This window comes from Tamandua tetradactyla, chromosome 6 (assembly GCF_023851605.1).
Source record: "Tamandua tetradactyla isolate mTamTet1 chromosome 6, mTamTet1.pri, whole genome shotgun sequence".
Taxonomy (NCBI): Eukaryota; Metazoa; Chordata; class Mammalia; order Pilosa; family Myrmecophagidae; genus Tamandua; species Tamandua tetradactyla.
In genome coordinates this window covers 116,724,748-116,749,741 of record NC_135332.1, presented here as the reverse complement: position 1 = coordinate 116,749,741, position 24,994 = coordinate 116,724,748, and the positions used below count along the sequence as shown (strand labels likewise).

General features: G+C 38.4%; 1 long non-coding RNA gene across 1 annotated transcript in view; it reads left to right on the top strand.

Moving 5' to 3' along the window:
- Positions 1-950: 950 nt before the first annotated feature.
- The window catches only part of LOC143686307 (uncharacterized), a 33,671-nt gene continuing 9,627 nt past the window's right edge, over positions 951-24,994 (top strand). The window contains exons 1-2 of the long non-coding RNA XR_013177017.1: positions 951-1,005; positions 19,824-19,899. This is a non-coding gene — a long non-coding RNA (uncharacterized LOC143686307). The remainder of the gene's footprint in view (positions 1,006-19,823; positions 19,900-24,994) is intronic.

Sequence of the window (24,994 nt, the reverse complement as noted above, 5' to 3'; positions counted from 1 at the left end):
ATTTGAGTACTGTATTTGTAAGAGCCCCTTGCACTCTGTCATCTCCCCAGTGGCCCTAGGTTCCTGTTGGTGAGTCCTTTCAGTTCCAAATCTCCCTCTTTTCAGTGGAGGTTCTGGCCTTTCTTTGGGTATATTCTGGCAGAGGGCATTTGAGCTTTGGTCCCTTTGGTTTGGGCTGGTGGTAGCAGTCTTCTTGTTTTCACTTTTTGGTATACAAAGATCTTCTTTGTTAAGAACTACAGTGGAACTTTTTATTTTAATTAGTTTTATTTTTTATTGATATATATTATATATTCACATACCATGTAACCATCCAAAGTGTTCAATCAATGTTTCACAATATCATCATATAGCTGTGCATCTAATGGATCTTTTAAAATTCCCACTTTGGTATTGTGCTCTTTTCAGTGGAGGCATACCTCCCTAACAATCAATTTGAGCTCTGTACTGACTGTGAGCAATCAAATAATTTTTTAGGTGTGCATGGGATAGGCACTTAAACACTATTAGAGTGCCTACCTCCTTTTGATGAGAAGTGTTGGCTTCCAAAGACCAAGACTCCTGTGAATGTGTAAAGTAAGGTGCTCATGGATGGGCTGGATTGATGCAGGTCACCAGTCATGCTCAAGAAAATTTCTTTGCAACTAGGGATCCCTGAGCACAGGTTTTCCACCAGGTAAAATAAGTATCTCATGCAAGGCACACTGTAAAACATTACACTGGACCAAATTTCTCTCAGTTTTAGGATTTAGGCTTGTTCACTATCAGAACTAACTGAAAGAATAAATTCCAATTCATCTAAGAATGCTAATGGTGTATCACCATCTACCACACCAGCTTATTTCATGTACAAAAATTATGCTCCTGTCTCATGTAAAATCTTATCCCATTGGACCTGGTACATTACAGAAAATCTTGAATCATAATGGCCACAATGGGGATCTTTTTTGGGGGTGGGGTGGGGTGCATGGTCCAGGAATCAAACCCAGGTCTCACATATGGAAGGTAAGCATTCCAGCACTACTGCCTATGCACCCAATGGGGATCTTTTAATATGCCTAGATTGGTATATTTGCTCACTCATCTAGAAAATACACTCCTTTCCACCACAAAGTTCTCTAAGAAAGCAAGATGCCTTTCGGTGTTACTGCCTAGGGCTGCTCTGGGAATATGGCACTGTTTTTCCCAATTGTCCATGTCACATCTTTAGGCGAAATAGATCAGATAATTGGGAAAGAAGATATAGGCTCTAATAGATGCTGGGGCCACCTTCTCTGTCTTGAATTCCAGCACCCTGTTAACCTTCTTCCCCAGAGTACACAGAAACAATTCAACTAGTGCGAGTCTCCAAGAAACCAGCCTATGGCCTTCTTTAAATCTCTCCCAATTTCCTTTCAGTTAGGACCTTTACAAGGCACTCATCAAATTACAGAATTTTATTGATGCAGTAGATTAGTAAAAACTGAAATAGGATGATAAAATGGGAAAATAATCCAGTACATTATTGTATCACACACTCTTTATTTGTTTTTGTGTTTTTTTACATGGGCAGGCACCAGGAATTGAACCCAGGTCCTCAGGCATGGCAGGCAAGCACTCTTACCTGCTGAGCCACCGTGGCCCACCCTATCACACACTCTTTAAAATGAAAATATTTTAAATCTCTCCCAAAATTTTCATTGCCATGACAGGCCAGAAAATTCTGGGACAAATACCAAGCTTTAAAATAATTCAAATGATATTAGGACTGTCTCACAGTTTGCATGGTGTCATCCTATCAAAGACAGGGACTCATCAATTTTTATTAGTCCCCAGCACCCTAACTCACCTTCTCAGAAGGAATTTCCTTGAATTATTCCAAGTACTTACAAATTTCTCCCCAAATTAATTTAGAGGGAAACCAACTGAGAACTCTGAGAACCAAGTTCAAAGATCAGGATTAAGAATTAGTACCATACATACTCACTTCCTGTTTTTCTTATATGCACGGTGGTGGTCGGGGTGGTCACTGAGGGACCTAACAAAGGGGCCTGAGATGCTGGGGCATCATGACAATGCAGAAGTCCAGTATGTTACTGCTGACCTTACAGGTGCTGAGGCGGGAGGAAAGTGTGAGAAAATCCTTATTATGTTTTAATTCATTGCAAGGGCAAATCAAGTTTTAAACTTTAAATAGGTACTCTTTAAATTTTCCTCCAAAGAAGTTATACTGATTTACACTCCTGCAAGTGTATGAAAGGCATTTTCTACCTTTATTATGCATATTGTTTATTTACCTAATTGCCTGTTGGAGATCCTCCCAGAGGCCTTGATAGCATCTCAAACACTTTGTATTGTTATTTAAAACAAATCTTTGCCATTTGATAGGAAAAGAAAGGTGTCTCTTTGTTTTACTTTGCTTTTTTTTTTGTGAGTGAGGTTGAGTACTTTTTAAAAAGCCTTTTAGAATTCTTTTCAGTAAATTGCTTCTTCAAGGCATTCTTTTTCTTACTGGTTTGTAAAAGCTCCTAATATAGTAAGTAAATTAGCTCTTTGATGGCCATATCTTGCAAATACATTTTTGTAATTCTTAATTTTTCTTTTGAACTTGTTTATGGTATATTGCTGTTTTACAGTTCTCATAGATTTAGATTTTAGACTCTAGGTTTTGTGGCCATGGGCCTCTTTTTGAAGCAACAAATCCAATGCAAAGATCACTCCTCAATCCCTCTATAGCATTTGGCAGAGTTCATCATTCTGTCCTTGCAAGTCCCTCCTGTCTTCCTGATTCTCTTAACACTTCTATTTCATGCTTCTTTTCTCTTCTATATCTTCTTTCTGCTCTTTTCTACTAAATATGACGTTCTCAACTAGAAGCAGCCCCCTTAAGGGCTTTTTAAAAAGTGTCCCTTTTTAATGTATCCCTATTATGATCAGCTAGGAATATTTGAAACTATATGGGCCTCCCTTACCCACCAGCTCTCCCTCCCTGCTGTCCCTTGACTCTATCTCTAGGTGAGAAATTATTGCTGGACAGAGACATCCCTGAGGGGGAGCATTAGAGGTAGTAGTGGTGGTTGAGATATAAGTATTCTCCAGTGTTCTAGCCTCTGCCCTTTCCTATGCTTTCTTAACATGTTTTTCTAAATGAAATACCATCTACTCCCCTAGCTCTAGTTATGATCATCATGCTCATGATATACAAATCTTTTTCTTAGAACCTAATCTCTCTCTTATTTATGGTTGGTTATAAAGTCATGTCTTGCATGTATTTGAGCATATTAAGTGAGCAATGAATTCTGGTCCTGACAGTTTAGAAGTTCACTCAAAGTGGTTCCAACAGGATGGCACACCGCCCCATTACACCAGAGTGTGGAGGGACAAGTTGGCTGGTAATTTCCCCAACTGGATGAGATGCTATGGCCATGCAGATGGAGCACGTGCTTGCCAAATAGGAATCCCCTTGATTACATCTCAGGGGTATACTAAAGGCACAGATTTAGTAAATGAAAATCAGAGACGTAAATCATCAGATGTACCACATTTGTGGCAATTTTGCACAGTGCATTGAACACACCACAAATGTCATTGAACATACCATGTTTTACAATATAATGTCAACAAAACATTTACCATATACTGTTCTAACCCATTTAGCTCCAAGACCAAATAACCTGCCTGGCATGGCTCTTCATGTGTTTAATTAGGGACTTATGAACAGGAAGAGATTCTTCCCCATGGTGGTCAGCTGGGAAATGGAAGTCAGTGTTCTGCACAAAAGAAAGAGAGAGGAGTGCCACAGGAGCAGCTTATAAAGGTTCTGGTCCTCAGGGTGTGACAATGGAGTTGCAGCAGGGTCTTGTGAGGTTGATTGTGGTTGGGGAGTTTTAATGACATTCTTGCTCCCCTGAGGGGTTCTGTTGACCTTTAATGTCTGTCCCTGTTATGTAAATGACTGTGTGCAGTGATTCGTCAACATAATAGAGGGGGGGGCAGCCAGGCCATGGGTCTTCACAGTCCACCCCCACACAGCAGAATACACTGACCACAGTGCAGATATTGCATCCAGATCACTCAACAACAGTATGTGAGACAACAGAACACCAGGAGTCATCCACACAGAGATCACAGCCCTACAGAATGATGAAAACCTGTGATTTCCATCTTAAATCAGATTCTTTCCCAAATTTTCTGATGTGTTGAATTCTGCCAGGCCAGCAGGGTATTCTAATATGTTAGTTTGTTAAGCTGCCGAAATGCAATATACCAGAAATGGAATGGCTTTTAAGAAGGGAATTTAATAAGTTACACGTTTACAGTTCTAAGGCCAAGAAAATGTCCCAATTAAACAGGTCTGTAGAAATGTCCAATCACAGGCATCCAGGGAAAGATACCTTGATTCAAGAAGGCTGATGATGTTCAAGATTTCTCTCTCAAGTGAGAAGGCATATTGTGAACACAGTCAGGGCTTCTCTCAGCTGGAAGGGCACATAGCGAACATGGCATCATCTGCTAGCTTTCTCTCCTGGCTTCTGATTTCAGGAAGCTCCCTGGGAGGCACGTTCCTTCTTCATCTCCAAAGGTCGCTGGTTGGTGGACTCTGCTTCTTGTGATTATGTCATTCTCTGCTCTCTCAGGAATCTCTTTCATTCTCCAAAATGAAATCTCTTTTATAGGACTCCAGAAGTTTATCAAGACCCACCCAAATGGGTGGAGACATGTTGTCACCTTATCCAGTTTAACAACCACTCTTGACTAAATCACATCATCCAGGGAGATGATCTGGTACAGTTTCAAACATACAGTATTGAATAAGGATTATTCTGCCTTTAAGAAATGGGATTTAGATTAAAACATGGCTTTTCTAGGGGACATAAATCCTTTCAAACCAGTACACATCTCCTATCTTAGAATCTACTGGGGTCGGAGATTTCTTCTTTTCAGGCTATATGTCTCAATCTCCAAATGTCTACATCGGCTCTGCCTGTCACTCTGAAGTAACTGTTCTCTATGTTTCTGAACTTGGAGACACTCCAGTAAACTAATCAAGACACCTGGAATGGGTGGAATCACATCTCCATCTAATCAAAAGGTCACACCCACAATTGGGCGTGCCATATCTCCATGGGGATCAGGAGAAGTTTTTTTCCCAATGGCAGCCGATTGGGAAATGGAAGCCAGTGTTCTACAAGAGAAAGCCCACAATGGAGTTTCAGTAGGGTCTCATGTGATTTGATTGAAATATTATTGTAATATAACTTCCATGATGATGGTTACTTACCATGGGGCAATAGACAATTAAGCCTGCTGGGGGATCTGTTCTCATGCATACCCTATTTTCTTTTATAACCAACTAATCAGATTATTTGCTCTCACATTCACTTAACTCTTCCTCTTCTTTAGTTCCTTGAGCAATTAAAAACACTTCCTTTCTACTTAATCTATTGGGTAGAATACATTTTCAATGGAAGAAATGAAAACAATAGCTAATTTTCATTTTAACAACACATCACAAAACCTACTCTGTTTCCACCTCCCAATGTCTGATCAAATGATTGTCCCCAAATAACACCTATTGTTTAACATGAAAGCATCAAAAGTAAAATTTCTGTTTTGTATAGGGCCCATTCCTTGTCAAAAATGACACCATTATGTGCATTTCTTTTCGAAGATTGACTTCTATTTTCAATTTCTGCATAGGAAGTTGATTAAAATGATCTCTAAGTTTTCTTTAGCTTTCCAAATGTATCATTCTATACCAAGTTCAATATTTAATTATGTTTTGGCTCCTAGTATTATTTTTTGTCCAGTGTTCAAATGTGTTGTGTGTCTATGTGTCTGAGTGGCATGACTATATATGCTTAAATACACCTAATATCACATACCAAAATGTCTGTTCTAAGAGCTCTTTTTTTTTTTTTTTTTATTAACGGAAAGAAAAAAAAGAAAAAAAAAAGAAATTAACACAACATTTAGAAATCATACCGTTCTACATATGCACTCAGTAATTCTTAACATCATCACATAGATGCATGATCATTGTTTCTTAGTACATTTGCATCGGTTTAGAGGAACTAGCAACACAACAGAAAAAGATATAAAATGTTAATATAAAGAAAAGAAATAAAAGTAGTAATAATAATAAAAAACAACAACAAACAAACAAACAAGCAAACAAAAACAAAAAAAACCCTATAGCTCAGATGCAGCTTCATTCAGTGTTTTAACATGATTACTTTACAATTAGGTATTATTGTGCTGTCCATTTTTGAGTTTTTGTATCTAGTCCTGTTGCACAGTCTGTATCCCTTCAGCTTCAATTACCCATTGTCTTACCCTGTTTCTAACTCCTGCTGAACTCTGTTACCAATGACATATTTCAAGTTTATTCTCGAATGTCCGTTCACATCAGTGGGACCATACAGTATTTGTCCTTTAGTTTTTGGCTGGATTCACTCAGCATAATATTCTCTAGGTCCATCCATGTTATTACATGCTTCATAAGTTTATCTTGTCTTAAAGCTGCATAATATTCCATCGTATGTATATACCACAGTTTGTTTAGCCACTCTTCTGTTGATGGAGATTTTGGCTGTTTCCATCTCTTTGCAATTGTAAATAACGCTGCTATAAACATTGGTGTGCAAATGTCCGTTTGTGTCTTTGCCCTTAAGTCCTTTGAGTAGATACCTAGCAATGGTATTGCTGGGTCGTATGGCAATTCTATATTCAGCTTTTTGAGGAACCGCCAAACTGCCTTCCACAGTGGTTGCACCCTTTGACATTCCCACCAACAGTGGATAAGTGTGCCTCTTTCTCCGCATCCTCTCCAGCACTTGTCATTTTCTGTTTTGTTGATAATGGCCATTCTGGTGGGTGTGAGATGATATCTCATTGTGGTTTTGATTTGCATTTCTCTAATGGCCAGGGACATTGAGCATCTCTTCATGTGCCTCTTGGCCATCCGTATTTCTTCTTCTGGTAGGTGTCTGTTCAAGTCTTTTTCCCATTTTGTAATTGGGTTGGCTGTCTTTTTGTTGTTGAGTTGAACAATCTCTTTATAAATTCTGGATACTAGACCTTTATCTGATATGTCATTTACAAATATTGTTTCCCATTGTGTAGGCTGTCTTTCTACTTTCTTGATGAAGTTCTTTGATGTACAAAAGTGTTTAATTTTGAGGAGCTCCCATTTATTTATTTCTTTCTTCAGTGCTCTTGCTTTAGGTTTAAGGTCCATAAAACCGCCTCCAGTTGTAAGATTCGTAAGATATCTCCCTACATTTTCCTCTAACTGTTTTATGGTCTTAGACCTAATGTTTAGATCTTTGATCCATTTTGAGGTAATTTTTGTATAAGGTGTGAGATACGGGTCTTCTTTCATTCTTTTACTTATGGATATCCTGTTCTCTAGGCACCATTTATTGAAGAGACTGTTCTGTCCCAGGTGAGTTGGCTTGACTGCCTTATCAAAGATCAAATGTCCATAGATGAGAGGGTCTATATCTGAGCACTCTATTCGATTCCATTGGTCGATATATCTATCTTTATGCCAATACCATGCTGTTTTGACCACTGTGGCTTCATAATATGCCTTAAAGTCCGGCATCGCTAGACCTCCAGCTTCGTTTTTTTCCCTCAAGATGTTTTTAGCAATTCGGGGCAACCTGCCCTCCCAGATAAATTTGCTTATTGGTTTTTCTAATTCTGAAAAATAAGTTGTTGGGATTTTGATTGGTATTGCACTGAATCTGTAGATGAGTTTAGGTAGGATTGACATCTTAATTATATTTAGTCTTCCAATCCATGAACACGGTATGCCCTTCCATCTATTTAGGTCTTCTGTGATTTCTTTTAGCAGTTTTTTGTAGTTTTCTTTATATAGGTTTTTTTGTCTCTTTGGTTAAATTTATTCCTAGGTATTTTATTCTTTTAGTTGCGATTGTAAATGGGATTCGTTTCTTGATTTCTGCCTCAGCTTGTTCATTACTAGTGTATAGAAAAGCTACCGATTTTTGAATGTTGATCTTGTAGCCTGCTACTTTGCTGTACTCATTTATTAGCTCTAATAATTTTGTTGTGGATTTTTCTGGGTTTTCTACGTATAGTATCATATTGTCTGCAAACAGTGATAGTTTTACTTCTTCCTTTCCAATTTTGATGCCTTGTATTTCTTTTTCTTGCCTAATTGCTCTGGCTAGAACTTCCAACACAATGTTGAATAATAGTGGTGATAGTGGACATCCTTGTCTTGTTCCTGAATTTAGGGGGAAAGTTTTCAATTTTTCCCCATTGAGGATGATATTAGCTGTGGGTTTTTCATATATTCCCTCTATCATTTTAAGGAAGTTCCCTTGTATTCCTATCTTTTGAAGTGTTTTCAGCAGGAAAGGATGTTGAATCTTGTCAAATGCCTTCTCTGCATCAATTGAGATGATCATGTGATTTTTCTGCTTTGATTTGTTGATATGGTGTATTACATTAATTGATTTTCTTATGTTGAACCATCCTTGCATACCTGGGATGAATCCTACTTGGTCATGATGTATAATTCTTTTAATGTGTTGTTGGATACGATTTGCTAGAATTTTATTGAGGATTTTTGCATCTGTATTCATTAGAGAGATTGGTCTGTAGTTTTCTTTTTTTATAATATCTTTGCCTGGTTTTGGTATGAGGGTGATGTTGGCTTCATAGAATGAATTAGGTAGTTTTCCCTCCACTTCGATTATGTTGAAGAGTTTGAGGAGAGTAGGTACTAATTCTTTCTGGAATGTTTGATAGAATTCACATGTGAAGCCGTCTGGTCCTGGACTTTTCTTTTTAGGGAGCTTTTGAATAACTAATTCAATCTCTTTACTTGTGATTGGTTTGTTGAGGTCATCTATTTCTTCTTGAGTCAAAATTGGTTGTTCATGTCTTTCCAGGAACCTGTCCATTTCATCTAAATTGTTGTATTTATTAGCATAAAGTTGTTCATAGTATCCTGTTATTACCTCCTTTATTTCTGTGAGGTCAGTAGTTATGTCTCCTCTTCCATTTCTAATCTTACTTATTTGCATCCTCTCTCTTCTTCTTTTTGTCAGTCTTGCTAAGGGCCCATCAATCTTGTTGATTTTCTCATAGAACCAACTTCTGGTCTTATTGATTTTCTCTATTGTTTTCATGTTTTCAATTTCATTTATTTCTGCTCTAATCTTTGTTATTTCTTTCCTTTTGCTTGCTTTGGGATTAGTTTGCTGTTCTTTCTCCAGTTCTTCCAAGTGGACAGTTAATTCCTGCATTTTTGCCTTTTCTTCTTTTCTGATAAAGGCATTTAGGGCAATAAATTTCCCTCTTAGCACTGCCTTTGCTGCATCCCATAAGTTTTGATATGTTGTGTCTTCATTTTCATTTGCCTCTAGGTATTTACTAATTTCTCTTGCAATTTCTTCTTTGACCCACTTGTTGTTTAAGAGTGTGTTGTTGAGCCTCCATGTATTTATGAATTTTCTGGCACTCCGCCCATTATTGATTTCCAACTTCATTCCTTTATGATCCGAGAAAGTGTTGTGTATGATTTCAATATTTTTAAATTTGTTAAGACTTGCTTTGTGACCCAGCATATGGTCTATCTTTGAGAATGATCCATGAGCACTTGAAAAAAAGGTGTATCCTGCTGTTGTGGGATGTAATGTCCTATTAATGTCTGTTAAGTCAAGCTCATTTATAGTAATATTCAGGTTCTCTATTTCTTTATTGATTCTCTGTCTAGATGTTCTGTCCATTGATGAGAATGGTGAATTGAAGTCTCCAACTATTATGGTATATGTGTCTATTTTCCTTTTCAGTGTTTGCAGTGTATTCCTCACGTATTTTGGGGCATTCTGGTTCGGTGCGTAAATATTTATGATTGTTATGTCTTCTTGCTTAATTGTTCCTTTTAATAGTATATAGTGTCCTTCTTTGTCTCTTTTAACTGTTTTACATTTGAAGTCTAATTTGTTGGATATTAGTATAGCCACTCCTGCTCTTTTCTGGTTGTTATTTGCATGAAATATCTTTTCCCAACCTTTCACTTTCAACCTATATTTATCTTTGGGTCTAAGATGTGTTTCCTGTAGACAGCATATAGAAGGATCCTGTTTTTTAATCCATTCTGCCAGTCTATGTCTTTTGATTGGGGAATTCAGTCCATTAACATTTAGAGTTATTACTGTTTGGATAATATTTTCCTCTACCATTTTGGCTTTTGTATTATATATATCATATCTGACTTTCCTTCTTTCTACACTTTTCTCCATGCCTCTCTCTTCTGTCTTTTTGTATTTGACTCTAGTGCTTCCTTTAGTATTTCTTGCGGAGCTGGTCTCTTGGTCACAAATTCTCTCAGTGACTTTTTGTCTGAGAATGTTTTAATTTCTCCCTCATTTTTGAAGGACAATTTTGCTGGATATAGGAGTCTTGGCTGGCAGTTTTTCTCTTTTAGTAACTTAGATATATCATCCCACTGTCTTCTAGCTTCCATGGTTTCTGCTGAGAAATCTACACATAGTCTTATTGGGTTTCCCTTGTATGTGACAGATTGTTTTTCTCTCACTGCTTTCAAGATCCTCTCTTTCTCTTTGACCTCTGACATTCTAACTAGTAAGTGTCTTGGGGAACGCCTATTTGTGTCTAATCTCTTTGGGGTGCGCTGCACTTCTTGGATCTGTAATTTTAGGTCTTTCATAAGAGTTGGGAAATTTTCAGTGATAATTTCTTCCATTAGTTTTTCTCCTCCTTTTCCCTTCTCTTCTCCTTCTGGGATACCCACTACACATATATTTGTACGGTTCACATCGTCCTTGAGTTCCCTGATACCTTGTTCAAATTTTTCCATTCTTTTCTGGATAGTTTCTGTTTCTTTTTGGAATTCAGATGTTTCATCCTCCAAATCACTAATTCTATCTTCTGTCTCTTTACATCTGTCATTGTAGGTATCCATTGTTTTTTCCATCTTTTCTACTTTATCTTTCACTTCCATAAGTTCTGTGATTTGTTTTTTCAGTTTTTCTATTTCTTCTCTATGTTCAGCCCATGTCTTGTTCATGTCCTCCCTCAATTTATCGATTTCCTTTTTGAAGAGGTTTTCCATTTCTGTTCGTATATTCAGCATTAGTTGTTTCAGCTCCTGTATCTCATTTGAACTATTGGTTTCTTCGTTTAACTGGGCCATATGTTCAATTTTCTGAGCGTGATCCGTTATCTTCTGCTGGCATCTGGGCATTTAGTCAGATTTCCCTGGGTGTTCGACCCCACAGGTTGAAAGATTTTTCTGTGCAATCTCTGGGTTCTGTTTTTCTTATCCTGCCCAGTAGGTGGCGCTCGTGGCACACGTTTGTCTATGGGTTCCACCAGTGAAAGTTGCTGTGGGTCCTTTAACTCTGGAAAATTCTCGCCATAGGGGAGGTTCGGCAGCCGAAGCGTCTTGGAAGAATGCCAGCCAGCCTGGGGTTCCGAATGCGCGGAGGGTCGTTGGCCGCCGCAGTACAGGAGAGCGTCCGGCCGAATTAGCTAGTTGGCCCGGGGCGCCAAGCGTGGCGGGGGGGCACCAGCTGTCACAGCCCGGGAAAGTGCACTGTTCCCAGCTGGACGGGGGAGTCACGTGTTTGGAAGGGATCCCCCGGTCACTGTTCTCCGCAGTCTGGGGATTTCCGACCCAACTATCTCAGTTGGTCCGGGGGGCCTCGCATGGTGAGGGCATCAGCCGCCGCGGCCTAAGGGGACTGCCTGTCCAATTCTACCAGCTGGCCTGGGAAGGTGGAAGGGAGGGACTCCGGTCGCTTGCCGTCCCACCCAGGAAAGCCCGTGCCCCTTGGTGATCTCACTGGAGCTGGTTCTCCCAGATAGTCAGCTGTTCCAGGATGGGGTACGCTGTCCCAGCCGTTCCAGGATGGGGTACGCTGTCCCTTTGATCTCCCTCGTGGCTCTGGGAGCTGCTCTGTATTATCTCCACTCCCCCAGTAGCTGTTCTGGAGGAGGAAAGGTGAGGGCGGCAAGGCTGTCGAGGCTGGTGGCAGAGGAGCCGGTGAAGGCGGGGAAAAGGGCACCCTGGTGGTTGGAGAGCCGCCGGAGCAGGAGGGGGAAGAGGGGGGAGAAGGAGGGCGGGCGGGTCGGCTGCTGTGGGGCGTGGGCGCCGTGCGGCGGGCCGGCGGAGAAAGAGAGGGGAGAAGGAGGGCGGGCGGGTCGGCTGCTGCGGGGCCTGTTCTAAGAGCTCTTTAACAGCAAAAATGTTCATGGGGCTAACACCTCAGGGCTTCTCATGTGCACTGCATGGACTCCACCACAAGGCTGATGTTCTCCCCCAGGGATTGGGAAAGGAAGCAACAACCCCAGCCACACATCAGAGTGCTGCCCTGGGGGCTGGGTGATCCTCTGTGCTTGGCTGGCTGTTTGCAACTTTGTATCAATACCACCCTCTTCTAAGGGTTCTTATGCCAGGAGCTATATTTCTCCAAGTCTTCTTTTTTACATGATTCTGGGTTTGAGTTTACCAGTGAGAGCAACTTACATGAGAGTTGGAAAGTAGAATTGAGGAAAGGACATCTTAAGAGAACTTGATGACAGGATACCACAGTTTCTCAGGTTCTTGGGGAATACATAGTTTGGTGTTGCATGGTGAGAGCTTCCATAGAGAATCTCAGCAATTTTAGCATTTCCTTGGCAAAATCTGAGAGCTCTGCTTTGTAGTTTCAAGTTAAGGTCACCAGTGACCATTTCCCCTACATTTAGGTGGTAACCTTCTTGCCCTTTATTTCCCTAGCTGTCCCCACATTGTGTATGCCCTAATATTAACCCCTTGGTTCCTGTAGTAGTTAAGAGTATCTCCGTATTCCTAACCAAATCCAGAGTGATACAGATATTGCTGTCAGAAGTAGGGTGCCATCATGTGTTTATTTATTTTTTTAAAAAGTTTTTTATTGTTTAATACAACATATATGCAAAGAAAAGAAAGAAAAAACAGTGATTTTCAAAGTTTTTGGTTTTCTGAAAAGCAGGTTTTCAGAAATAGAAAAAAGCAGGTTTTTTCTATTTCTGAAAAGTAGGTTTTTTGTTATTGTATCTATACAATACGTATTGTATTGTATAGATACAATGCAATATGTATTGCATTGCATCTATAAATCAATTTAGGTAGAACTGACATCTTAACTATATTTAGTCTTCCTATGTAAGAACACATATGCCCTTTCATTTATTTAGGTCTTCTGTGATTTCCTTTAGCAATTTCTTGTAGTTTTCTTTGTGTAGGTCTTTTATATACTTAGTTAAATTTATTCCTAAATATTTTATTCTTTTGGTTGCAATTGTAAATGGAATTTTTTTCTTGATTTCCCCCTCAGATTGCTCAGATTTTTGAGTGTTAACCATGTAACCTGTCAATTTGCTGTACTCATTTATTAGCCCTAGTAGTTTTTTCACGGTTTTTGACATACAGTATCATATATTCTGCACACACTGAGAGTTTTACTTCTTCCTTTCTAATTTTGATACCTTGTATTTCTTTTTCTTGTCTAATTGCTCTCTCTAGAACTTCTAACGCAATGCTAATAACAACAGTGACAGTGGACATCCTTGTCTTATTCCTGATCTTAGGGGGAAAGTTTTCTGTTTTTCCCCATTGAGGATGATGTTAGCTGTGGGTTTTTCATGTATTTCCTTTATCGACTTGAGGAAACTCCTTTCTATTCCTATTCTTTGAAGTGTTTGCAACAACAGGAGATGTTGAATTTCGTCAAATGCCTTTTCTGCATCAATCAAGATGATCATGTGGTTTTCTGCTTTGATTTGTTGATATGGTTTATTACATTAATTGATTATCTGATGTTGAACCATCCTTGCATACATGGGATGAATCCTACTTGGCAAATGGTGTATAATACTTTTAATGTGTTGCTGAATTCAAAAAAGTATTTTGTTGAGGATTTTTGCATCTATATTCATTAGAGAGATTGGTCTGTCATTTTTTTTCTTTGTAGTATCTTTGTCTGGCTTTGATATGAGGGCGATGTTGGTTTCATAGAATGAGTTGGGTAGCCTTCACTCCTCTTCAATTTTTTTGAAGAGTTTGAGCAGGATTGGTAGTAATTTTTTCTTGAACATTTGGTAGAATTCACACGTGAAGCCATCTGGTCCTGGATTTTTCTTTTTTGGGAGCCTCTTAATGACTAATTCAATTTCTTTTCTTGTGATTGGTTTGTTGATGTTGTCTATTTCTTCTCGAGTCAATGTTGGTTGTTCATGCCTTTCTAGGAAGTTGTCCATTTCATCTACATTGCCTAGTTTATTAGCATAAAATTGTTCATCATATCCTCTCATTACCTCCATTATTTCTGTGGGGTCAGCAGTTATGTCTCCTGTGCTGGTTTGAAAGGATTCATGTCCCCTAGAAAAGCCATGTTTTAATCTAAATCCCATTTCAATAAAGGCAGAATAATCCTTATTCAATACTGTATGTTTGAATCTGTAGTTAGATAATCTCCCTGGAGATGTGATTTAATCAAGAGTGGTTGTTAAGCTGGATTAGGTGATGACAAGTCTCCACCTATAAGTTTCTGGGGTTCTATAAAAGAGGAAATATTTTGGAGAATGAGAGAGCTTTGGAGAGAGCAGAGAATGCTGCAGCACCACGAAGCAGAGTCCATCAGCCAGCGCTTTGGGGATGAAGAAGGAAAATGTCTCCCAGGAAGCTTCATGGAACAGGAAGCCAGGATAAGAAGCTAGCAGATGATGTCATGTTCACCATGTGCCCGTCCAGATGAGAGAGGAACCCTGACTGTGTTCACCATGTGCCTTTCCAGATGAGAAAGTCTGACTGTATTTGCCATGTGCCTTCTCACTTGAGAGGGAAACCCTGAACTTCATCTGCCTTCTTGAACCAAGGTATATTTCCTGGATGCCTTAGATTGGATGTTTCTATAGACTTGTTTAATTGGGACATCTTCTCAGCCTTAGAGCTGTAAAGTAGCAATTTACTAAATTCCTCTTTTTAAAAAGCCATTATGTTCCTGGTATATTGCATTCCAGCAGCTAGCAAACTAAAATGTCTCCTTTTCCATTTTTTATTTGACTTATTTGCATCCTCTCTCTTCTTCTTCTTCTTCTTCTTCTTCTTCTTCTTCTTCTTCTTCTTCTTCTTCTTCTTCTTCTTCTTTTTTTGCCAACTTTGCTAAATCCATCAATCTTATTGATTTTCTCATAGAACCAACTTTTGGTTTTGTTGATTTTCTCTATTGTTTTCATGTTCTCAATTTCATTTATTTCTGTTCTAATCTTTGTTATTTCTTTCCTTTTGCTTTCTTTGGGGTTAGTTTGCTATTCTTGATTTAATTCTTCCAAGTGAACAGTAATTCCTGGATTTTTACTCTTTCTTCTTTTTTGACATAGGCATTTAGGGCAATAAATTTTCCTCTTAGCACTGTCTTTGCTGTATCCCATAAATTTTGATGTGTCATGTTTTCATTTTCATTTGCCTAGAGATATTTACTGATTTCTTTTGTAATTTCTTCCTTGACCCACTGGTTTAAGAGTGTGTTGTTGAGCTTCTATATATTTGTGTATTTTCTGGCACTCTGCCTATTATTTTTATTTTTTATTTTTTTACATGGGCAGGCACCGGGAACCAAACCCAGGTCCTCTGGCATGGCAGGCAAGCATTCTTGCCTTCTGAGCCACTGTGGCCCGCCCACTCTGCCTATTATTGATTTCCAACTTCATTCCTTTATGATCTGAGAAAGTGTTTTGCATGATTTAAATCTTTTAAAATTTATTGAGACTTGCTTTGTGATGCAGCATATGGTCTATTCTTGAGAATGATCCATGAACACTTGAAAAAAGGTATATCCTGCTGTTGTGGGGTGTAATGTTCTATAGATGTCTATTAAATCTAATTTGTTTATTGTATTATTCAAATTCTCTGTTTCTTTATTGAGCCTCTGTCTAGATGTTCTGCCCATTGATGAGAGTGGGGAATTCTCCAACTATTATCATAGATGTGTTTATTTCTCTTTTCAGTGTTTGCCTCATGTATTTTGGAGAACTCTGGCTCAGTACATAAATATTCATGATTGTTATATCTTCTTGTTGAATTGTTGCTTTGATTAATACATATTGTCCTTCTTTGTCTCTTTTAATTGTTTTACATTTGAAGTCTAATTTGTTAGATGTTAGTGTAGCTACTTCTGCTCTTTTCTGATTGTTGTTTGCATGAAATATCTTTTTCCAATCTTTCACTTTCAACCTATGTTTATCCTTGGGTCTAAAATGTGTCTTCTGTAGACAGCATACAGATGGGTCCTGTTTTTTAATCCATTCTGCCAGTCTATGTCTTTTGATTGGGGAGTTTAATCTGTTAACATTTAGTATTACTACTGTAAGGGCAGTACTTTCTTCAATCATTTTGTTGTTTGGATTTTATATATCATATCTAATTTTTCTTCTTTTTACCTTTACTGAGAGTCTTCATTCCTGCACTCTTCTCTACACCTCTCTCTCCTGTTTTTGCCTATGTGTCTCTAGTGCTCCCTATGGTATTTCTTGCAGAACCCGTCTCTTGATCACAAATTCTCAGAGTGGTTTTTTGTCTGAAAATGTCTTAATTCCCTCCTCATTTTTGAAGGACAATTTTGCTGGATATAGAATTCTTGATTGGCAGTTTTTCTCTTTTATTATCATAAATATATCTACCACTATCTTCTCGCCTCCACAGTTTCTGCTGAGAAATCTACGCATCGTCTTATTGGGTTTCCTTTATATGCAATGGATTGCTTTTCTCTTGCTGCTTCCAAGATTCTCTCTTTCTCTTTGACATCTGACATTCTGATTAGTAAATGTCTTGGAGTACATCTATTGGGATGTATCCTGTTTGTGGTATGCTGCACATCTTGGATCTGTAATTTTAAGTCTTTCATAGGAGTTGGGAAATTTTCAATGATCATTTCCTGCATTAGTTTTTCTCCTCTTTTTCCATTGTCTTCTCCTTCTTGGACCCCCACAATAAATATATTTGAGTGCTTCATTGCTGTCATTCAATTCCCTGAGTCCCTGCTCATATTTTTCCATTCTTTTCCCTATATTTTCTTTTGCTTATCGGATTTCAGATATCCTGTCCTCCAGTTCACTTACCCTGACTTCAGCCTCTTGAAATTTAACATTGTAGGTTTCCATTTTTTTTAAAATCTCTTCTACTGTGCCTTTCATTCCTATAAGTTCTGTGATTTGTTTTTCAACCTTTCAATTTCTTCTTTTTGTTCATCTCTTGCCTTCTTTATATCCTCCCTCAATTCATTGATTTGATTTTTTATGAGATTTTCCATGTCTGTTTGAAAATTTGAATTAATTTTTTCAACTCCTGTATTCATTTGAATTGTTGGTTTGTTCCTTTGACTCGGACAAATCTCCATTTTCTAGTATGATTTGTTATTTTTTGCTGGTGTCTAGACATTTAATTTCCTTAATTAGTTTATTCCGGAGATTGTTTTCACCTTTTTACCTAAGGCTTTCTTGCTGGATGACTTTGTTGTCTGTCTGTTCTTTACCATTCAGTACAGTTTATTCTAGACCTCTAGCTTAGGTTTTGTTTAACAGATAAAATTTTTTCAGCTCTTCCTTTCTTGTTTCTTGCCCTGCCTGTATGGTGCTTTTTTTTTTTTTTTTTTTTTTACCCTTAGCAGGGTCTACTTAGGTATTATAGTCCCCAGCCACAGTTTCCCACACCAGAATGGCCTCCTTTCAGGAGGAAAGAGTCACCTGCCTCAGTTTTCCCTGAGGGTGAGACCCAGTAGGTTGAAAGACTTTCCTATGAAGACTGTAGACTCTGTGTTTTTCCTATCATGCCCAGTATGTGGCGCTTGTCTACCTGCAGGTCCCACCAACCTGAATTGATATGGAACCTTTAACTTCAGCAGACTCTCCCTGCTGGGGGCATGGTCGAGTCAGAGGAGAAGTTGTAGGGTGGCTTTAATGGCTTCACTTTTCCAGATGCAGGGGTTTGAATTCCTTGAGGGAGGGATTCTACCTGAGCTGGGCCCCACCCCTCTCCTGGGGAAGGCACAGCTTCCAGGGAATTACTTCCTTTCACCTGACCAGCCTCATTGTGTCTCAGAGAAGCATAATTCCTCCCTTGCCTGGGGCAGTTGGAGCCTCAGTAGCCTTTCAGTTTTATGCAAACAGCAGTCAAGCCATAGAAACATAGCCACAAAAAAGAAAAAGAAAAATCCTTTTCAGTTCAAGGCCCCCGTTCGGGGTTTGCAAATCAAGAGCTTAAGTTGGTACTTTGCTCTGTGTATCTCCAGGTCCTACGTGTCCCCTCCTTTCCTTCAGGGCCCAGACTTTTTCAAGTATTTCATGCTGTCCAATCTGAAAAAAAACTGTTTTGTTTTTTTTTTTCCTTTTTCTTTTCCTGTCAGCCCTGCCCCCGCTGCACTGGGGCAAAAACCAAAACCTTAGCTTTTACTCAAAGTTCAGTGGAGTTGGGGGTCTACTTTCAGTGGTCAGAGTTTGTCAATTAACTGCAGAATTGAATCTTGGTTGAGTTCCCCTTGCTGTTAGGAAAGTCTCCTTTCCCCTCTGGGAACCAGCCTGTGGGGGAGGGACACTGGCCTCAACGGCTTGGAGGATTCACGGTTCTAAGTGGGACCACAGCCGGTCCAGCTTGTTCAGACCGGTATATGCTGTGTGTCTGGTCACTGATATGGCCCCAGCAGTTGTTCTGTACTGTTCCTAGCTGCTCTGGAGGGCAAACTAAATTCTACTCCTCACTAAGCTGCCATCTCTTGTCCAGGGTGCATCTTAACACTGTATGCTGCACTGAGTTTGGGATCAGACAGTGAACAGTAATGAAATGTTTTATGAGGTTGGAAAAATAGCAACCAACATTATATGGTAGAGAACCATTCAGAAAATCTGTTGCCTATGACAATCTAGAGGGCAGAAAATGTACATGCTGAAACATGGCATGGCAGAATTTGAGGTAGAATGTTGAAAGCAGGAATTGGTTGTTATGGTTACATTTAGTAAAATGCTAAAAACAAGAAAGAGATGAGCTGGTTTGTAAGGAGAATTGAGATGGCTACAGAGAATCAAGAAATTCTGAATTAGGCAAGGTTAAAAATGAAGACTCATTATCTCTACTCTAAAGTCTCAAAACAGTTCTGAGTTTCCAAAACTCAGTTTCTAAGTATTAGATTTACTTATTTCCATAGTATAAAATGGAGGTAGAGAAGAACCTCCCTTATTCACATGGTTGTTGTGATGATTAAATGAGATGAAGTGTGCAAATCATGTAGCATGTTTTCTACTGCATAGCAAGTGCTTAGAAAAATTTCCCACCTCAGTTTTTTTCCCCTATTTGCTTCAGTACCAGAGTGATCTTTATAAAACACACAGAAGATCATCCATTCTGTTTTTCAAGAAGTTTCTTACTGTTATTATTGAGTCAAGTGAAATTCCTTAGCATGATGGTCAAGGTCCTATAACCCACAGCTCCAAGCAGCTTTGTGGCAACCCAGGGTTTAGGATGCCTTCCCTCAGGAAAAGGGTGGAGACTTGAGCATATAGTCCCCTGTGTGGTCAGAGCACAGCATCAAAACATTAAAGCTTCCCTCCCCTAATCACTGTTGGTAACCAACTCTCACGAGACCCCATTGTAACCAACCCCCCTGAGACTCTGAACCTTATAAGCAAACTCCTTGCTCTCCTCCCTCTCTTGGTTTTGGTGTGGAGTGCTCACCTGCACGTTCCAACTGGCTGCCATTGGATAGAATGTTTCTCCTGTCCTAAGTGCCTAATTAAAATAATACTCACTGGTGTGTTCTTTGGTCCAGGGTTGAGTTGGGTTGGAACACTACTCTACAGCCTCATTCACTTGGAGAAGGATTTGCTGTGCCTGGAACACACGAGGTACTTTTATGTCTTCATCTATGGTGCCTTTCAAATTGTGTACCTGTTTTTCCTTTCTTGGTTTCTCAAAATGCTTTAGCCAGGTACGTTGCTTCCTTTGTGAAGCCTAATTTCTGTATCCCCTGAGGTACTAGTCACTGTGCTTGTACTTCTCTCTTAGCATTTATTTTGCCTTGCTTCTTTTTTGTAGACAATAATTTGTGGGATGTCTCCCTACTAGGCTGTGGGATCCTTGAAGGCATTGGTTGCTTTTATTGCTTCTTTTTTCTCCCCAGAGGATTTTGCATAGTACAAGAAGCCCAGCTTGGCATGACTCCTATAAGATATCACCCCTTCCAGATATCTCCTAAAAAGGGATACATTGGTTCTCACCTACTTTAATAGTCTTAGGTTCTCAACCATTTACCTTGATATCCTCAGATCTGTTCCTGCTCTCATTTTATTAGGATATCAATTTTTCACTCTCTTTTTTCCATCTTCATCTTGCTGTTTGGACACAGTCATTTTATTCCTTCAACAAATATTTATTGAGTACTTTCAGTACTGGAACTACTGAGATGACTAGGCAGACCATTCTCTGCCTTCAGGAAGGTTCTCTTCTGGTTGAGGCGGGTCTTTTGGTGGGAGTGGGAATGAAGAATAAACAAGTAAACACATAAGGAACTTTTACAAGTTGGATAAGCTGTGAAGGCAATAAAGCAGAGTGATGTGATAGAGAACAAGTCAGGCTGGTCAGGTGTTGAATGATGTGAATGATGACTCTGGGTCATGACCTCAACAATGACTTGGCTTTTCCATTGACCTACACTGGACTTGCCTTGTTGACATTGTTCCTGGTTGACCCAGATCCTGTGTCCCTATTTTGGCACTGCACCCATTGATGCAACTACCACATAGGGGACCAAAGAAGGCTTGAACACTTGAATTGGACATATTCATTTGATGCTGTTGGTATACAGCTTGGAGCTGGGTGGAATTGCTAAAGGGACAGAATGTCCAAGACTCATGACATACTAGACCTTCTCTTTCCTTACAAACTACTATGTAAAAGAAAAAGGAACAAAGAAGAACTTTAAATTCTATCAATGAAAAGATAGAAGCCTTCATATCTTTTTGTTTGCTGTATTTCCTGATTTGAATATTTTTGAGTTTTTTTGGTTAGTTTATTTAAACTTAGCATTTAATCAGAAAAATCTATTTAATAGATGAGGAAACTCAGGTTCATCTAGGGCATGGGTCAGCAAACTACAGCCAGAGAACCAAATCCATCCCTGCTGCCTGTTATTCCTTTAATTGTGAAATTTAACAAATATACAAAAAAGCAATACATTTCAAAGTACATTGTAACAGATAGTTATAGAACGTATTTCAGAGTTTGGTATTGGTTTACAATTCCACAATTTCAGGTTTTTCCTTCTATCTGCTCCAAGACACTGGAGACTAAAATAATTCAGGAGTTATCCTCATTTGTTAAATCCTATCTTCTCTGTATAACTCTTCCTCTTCCTTTTGATATTTCTCCCAATCTTTAGGGGCATTTGGGCTATGCCCATTCTAACTTTTTCATGTTGGAAAGGGGGTATCAATAGTATGGAATAGGGAAATGGATCATCCATGTTGTAATATGTTTCAGGACTTCACTTCATCTGACTGCTGCATAATATTCTATTATAAGTATATACCACATTTTGTTTATCTACTCTTCTGTTGATGGGCACTTGGATTGTTTCTATCTTTTTTCAGTTTTCTATCTTTTTACAGTTGTGAAAAGTACTGGCATGAACACTGGTGTGCAAATGTCTGTATGTCAGTTTTCAGCTCTACTGTGTGGAGGTATTGCTGGGTCATAGGGCAACTTGATATTTAGTTTTCCAAGGAAGCGCCAAACTGTCTTCCATAGTTTTGTATCATTATACATTCCCACCAGCAGTGCATAAGTGCCCCAATATCTCCTCATTTTCTCCAACATTTGCAGTTTCCTGTTTGTTTAATAGCAGCCATTCTTATAGGTGTGAGGTGATATCTCATTGTAGTGTTGATCTGCGTTTCCTTTATAGCTAGTGAAGATGAGCATCTCTTCGTGAGCTTTTTAGTCATCTGTATTTGCTCTTTGGAAAAATGTCTATTCATATCTTTAGCCCATTTTATAATTGGGTTGTTTGTTCTTTTGTTGTTGAGTTGTACAATTTTCTCATGATTCAGGATATCAAACCTTTGTCTGATGTGTGATTTCCAACTATGTTATCCCATTGGGTTGTTGCCTCTTCACCTTTCTGACAAAGTCTTTTGATATGCACAGAAGCATTCGATTTTGATGAGTTCCCATTTATCTATTTTATTCTACATTTAAATCTCCTATGCCCATTTATTGAAAAGACTATTTTGTTCCAGTTCAGTGGATTTGGGAGCCTTGTTGAAGATCAGTTGACCATAGATTTGGTGGTCTATTTCCACACTCTCAATTCAATTCCACTGGTCAATGCTTCTATCTTTGTGCCAGTACAATGCTGTTTTGATCATTGTGACTTTAAAACATGCTTTAAAATCAGGAACTTTTAATCTTCCCACTTTGTTCTTTTTAAGGATTTTTTTTTTTAGCTGTTTGAGGTCTCTTTCCCTTCCAAATAAAGTTGATAACTAGCTTTTCCAAATCTTCCAAGTAGGTTTTCAGAATTTTGATTGGTATTGTGTTGACTCTGTTGGTTAAATTGGTTAGAAATGACATCTTAACTACTTTTAACCTTCTTATCCATTAGCAGGGAATGTATTTCCACCTATTTAGATCTTCTTTGACTTCTTTTAGCAATGTTATATAGTTTTCTGTGTACAAGTCCTTTACATCCCTGGTTAAAATTATTCTAGATACTTGATTCTTTTACTTGCTGTTTTGAATAGAATTTTCTCCTTAATTGTCTCTTTAGTTAGGTCATTGCTTCTGTATAGAAACATTGCTGATTTTTGCATATTAATCTTACATCCCACCACTTTGCTGGATCTGTTTATTAGCTGGAGAAGCTTTGCTGTAGATTTCTCAAGAATAGTATTATGTCATCTCAAATAATGGAAGTTTTACTTCTTCCCTTCTGATTTGGATGCCTTTTATTTCTTTTTTCCTGCCTGATTGCTCTAGCCAGAGCTTCTAGTAGAATGTTGAACAACAGTGGTGACAGAGGGCATCCTTGTCATGTTCCCTATCTTAGGAGGAAAGCTATCAGTCTCTCACCATTGAGTATGATACTGGCTATCAGTTTTTCATATATGTCCTTTATCATATTGAGGAAGTTTCCTTTGATTCCTACATTTTGAAGTGTTTTTATCAGAAAAGGATGCTGAATTTTGTCAAATCCTTTGCCAGCATCAATCAAGGTCTTCATGTGATTTTTCCCTTTCTATTTGTTAATGTGATATATTACACAGATTGAGTTTCTTGTGTTGCCCCACCCTTACATTCCTGGTACAAACCCCACTTGCTTATGGTGTATAATTCTTTTAAGGTGTTATTGGATTCGATTTGCTAGTATTTTGTTGAGAATTTCTGCAACTGTATTTATTAGTGAGATTATCCTGTAGTTTTCCTTTCTTATATCACCTTTACCCAATTTTAGTATTAGAGCGATATTAGCTTCATAAAGTGAGTTAGGCAGTGTTCCTTTTTCCTCAATTTTTTGCCAGAGTTTGAGCAGGATTGTTAGTTCTTTTGTGAATGTGTGATTAAAATTCACCTGTGAAGCCATCTGGCCTTGGGCTTTTCTTTGTAGGAAGATTTTTGATGACTGGTTAAATCTCTTTACTTGTGGGTGGTTAGCTGAGATCTTCTCTTTCTTCCCAAGTTAGTGTAGGTTATTCATGTGTTTCTAGGAATTTGTCCATTTCATCTAAGTTGTCTTGTTTTTGGCATATAGCTGTTCATAGTAGCCTCATGATTTTTTTTTTATTATTTCTTCAATGTCCATGGTAATGACTCCATTCTCATTTCTGATTTTGTTTATTTGCATCCTTTCTCTTGTTTTCTTTGGCAGCCTTTGCTAGGGGTCCTCTGATTTTATTGATTTCTCAAAGAACCAACTTTTGGTTTTATTGATTCTTTGTATTGTTCCCCAATTAATTTAATTCTGCTTTAATTTTTGCTAATTTCTCTTCTTCTATTTGCCTTGGGTTAGTTAGCTGTTCTTTGTCAAGTTCCTCCAGGTGAGTAGTTAAGACCTCGATTTTTGCTCTTTCTTCTTTTTAAATATAGGCATTTAAGGCAATAAATTTCCCTCTCAGCACTGCCTTGCCGCATCCCATAAGTTCAGATATGTTTTGTTCTCATTTTCATTCATCTCCAAATATTTACTGATTTCTATAGGAATTTCTTCTTTGACCCACTTGTTGTTTGAGAGTGCATAATTTAATCTCTCTATATTTGTGAAAGTTCTGGTTCTTTGGTGGTCATTGATTTCCAGCTTCATTCTACTGTAATCAGAAAAAGTGCTTTAAACAATTTCAATCTTTTTAAATTTATAGAGACCTGTTTTGTTCCCCAGTATATGATCCATCTTAAAGAACATTCCATGAGCACAGGAGAAGAATGTATATCCTGGTGTACTGGGGTGTAACAATCTATATGTGTCTGTTAGTTCTAATTCATTTATCAAATTATTTAAGTTCTCTATTTCCTTGTTGATCCTCTGTCTTGTTGTTCTATCTAGTGAGGATAGTGGTGTATTGAAGTCTTCCAGTATTATTGTTGAAACATCTATCACCTCCTTCAGTTTTACCAATGTTTGCCTCGTGTACTTTGGAGCTCCTTAATTGGTAGGGGAAATATTTATGATTGTTATTCTTTTCTTCTTTGTGAACTGTCACTTTTACTAATATGTAGGACCCTTCTTTGTCTTTTCTGATTCTTTACATTTAAAGTCTGTTTTATCTGATATCAGTATAGTTACTACTGCTTTTTTTTTTTTGGTTACAATTTGCATGGAATTTATTTTTCCATCCTTTCACTTTCAATCTACTTGTACCCTCAGGTACAAGATGAGTCTCTTGTAAGTAGCATATAAATGGACCATATATCTTGTTCCATCCTGCCAATCCATATCTTTTAATTGGT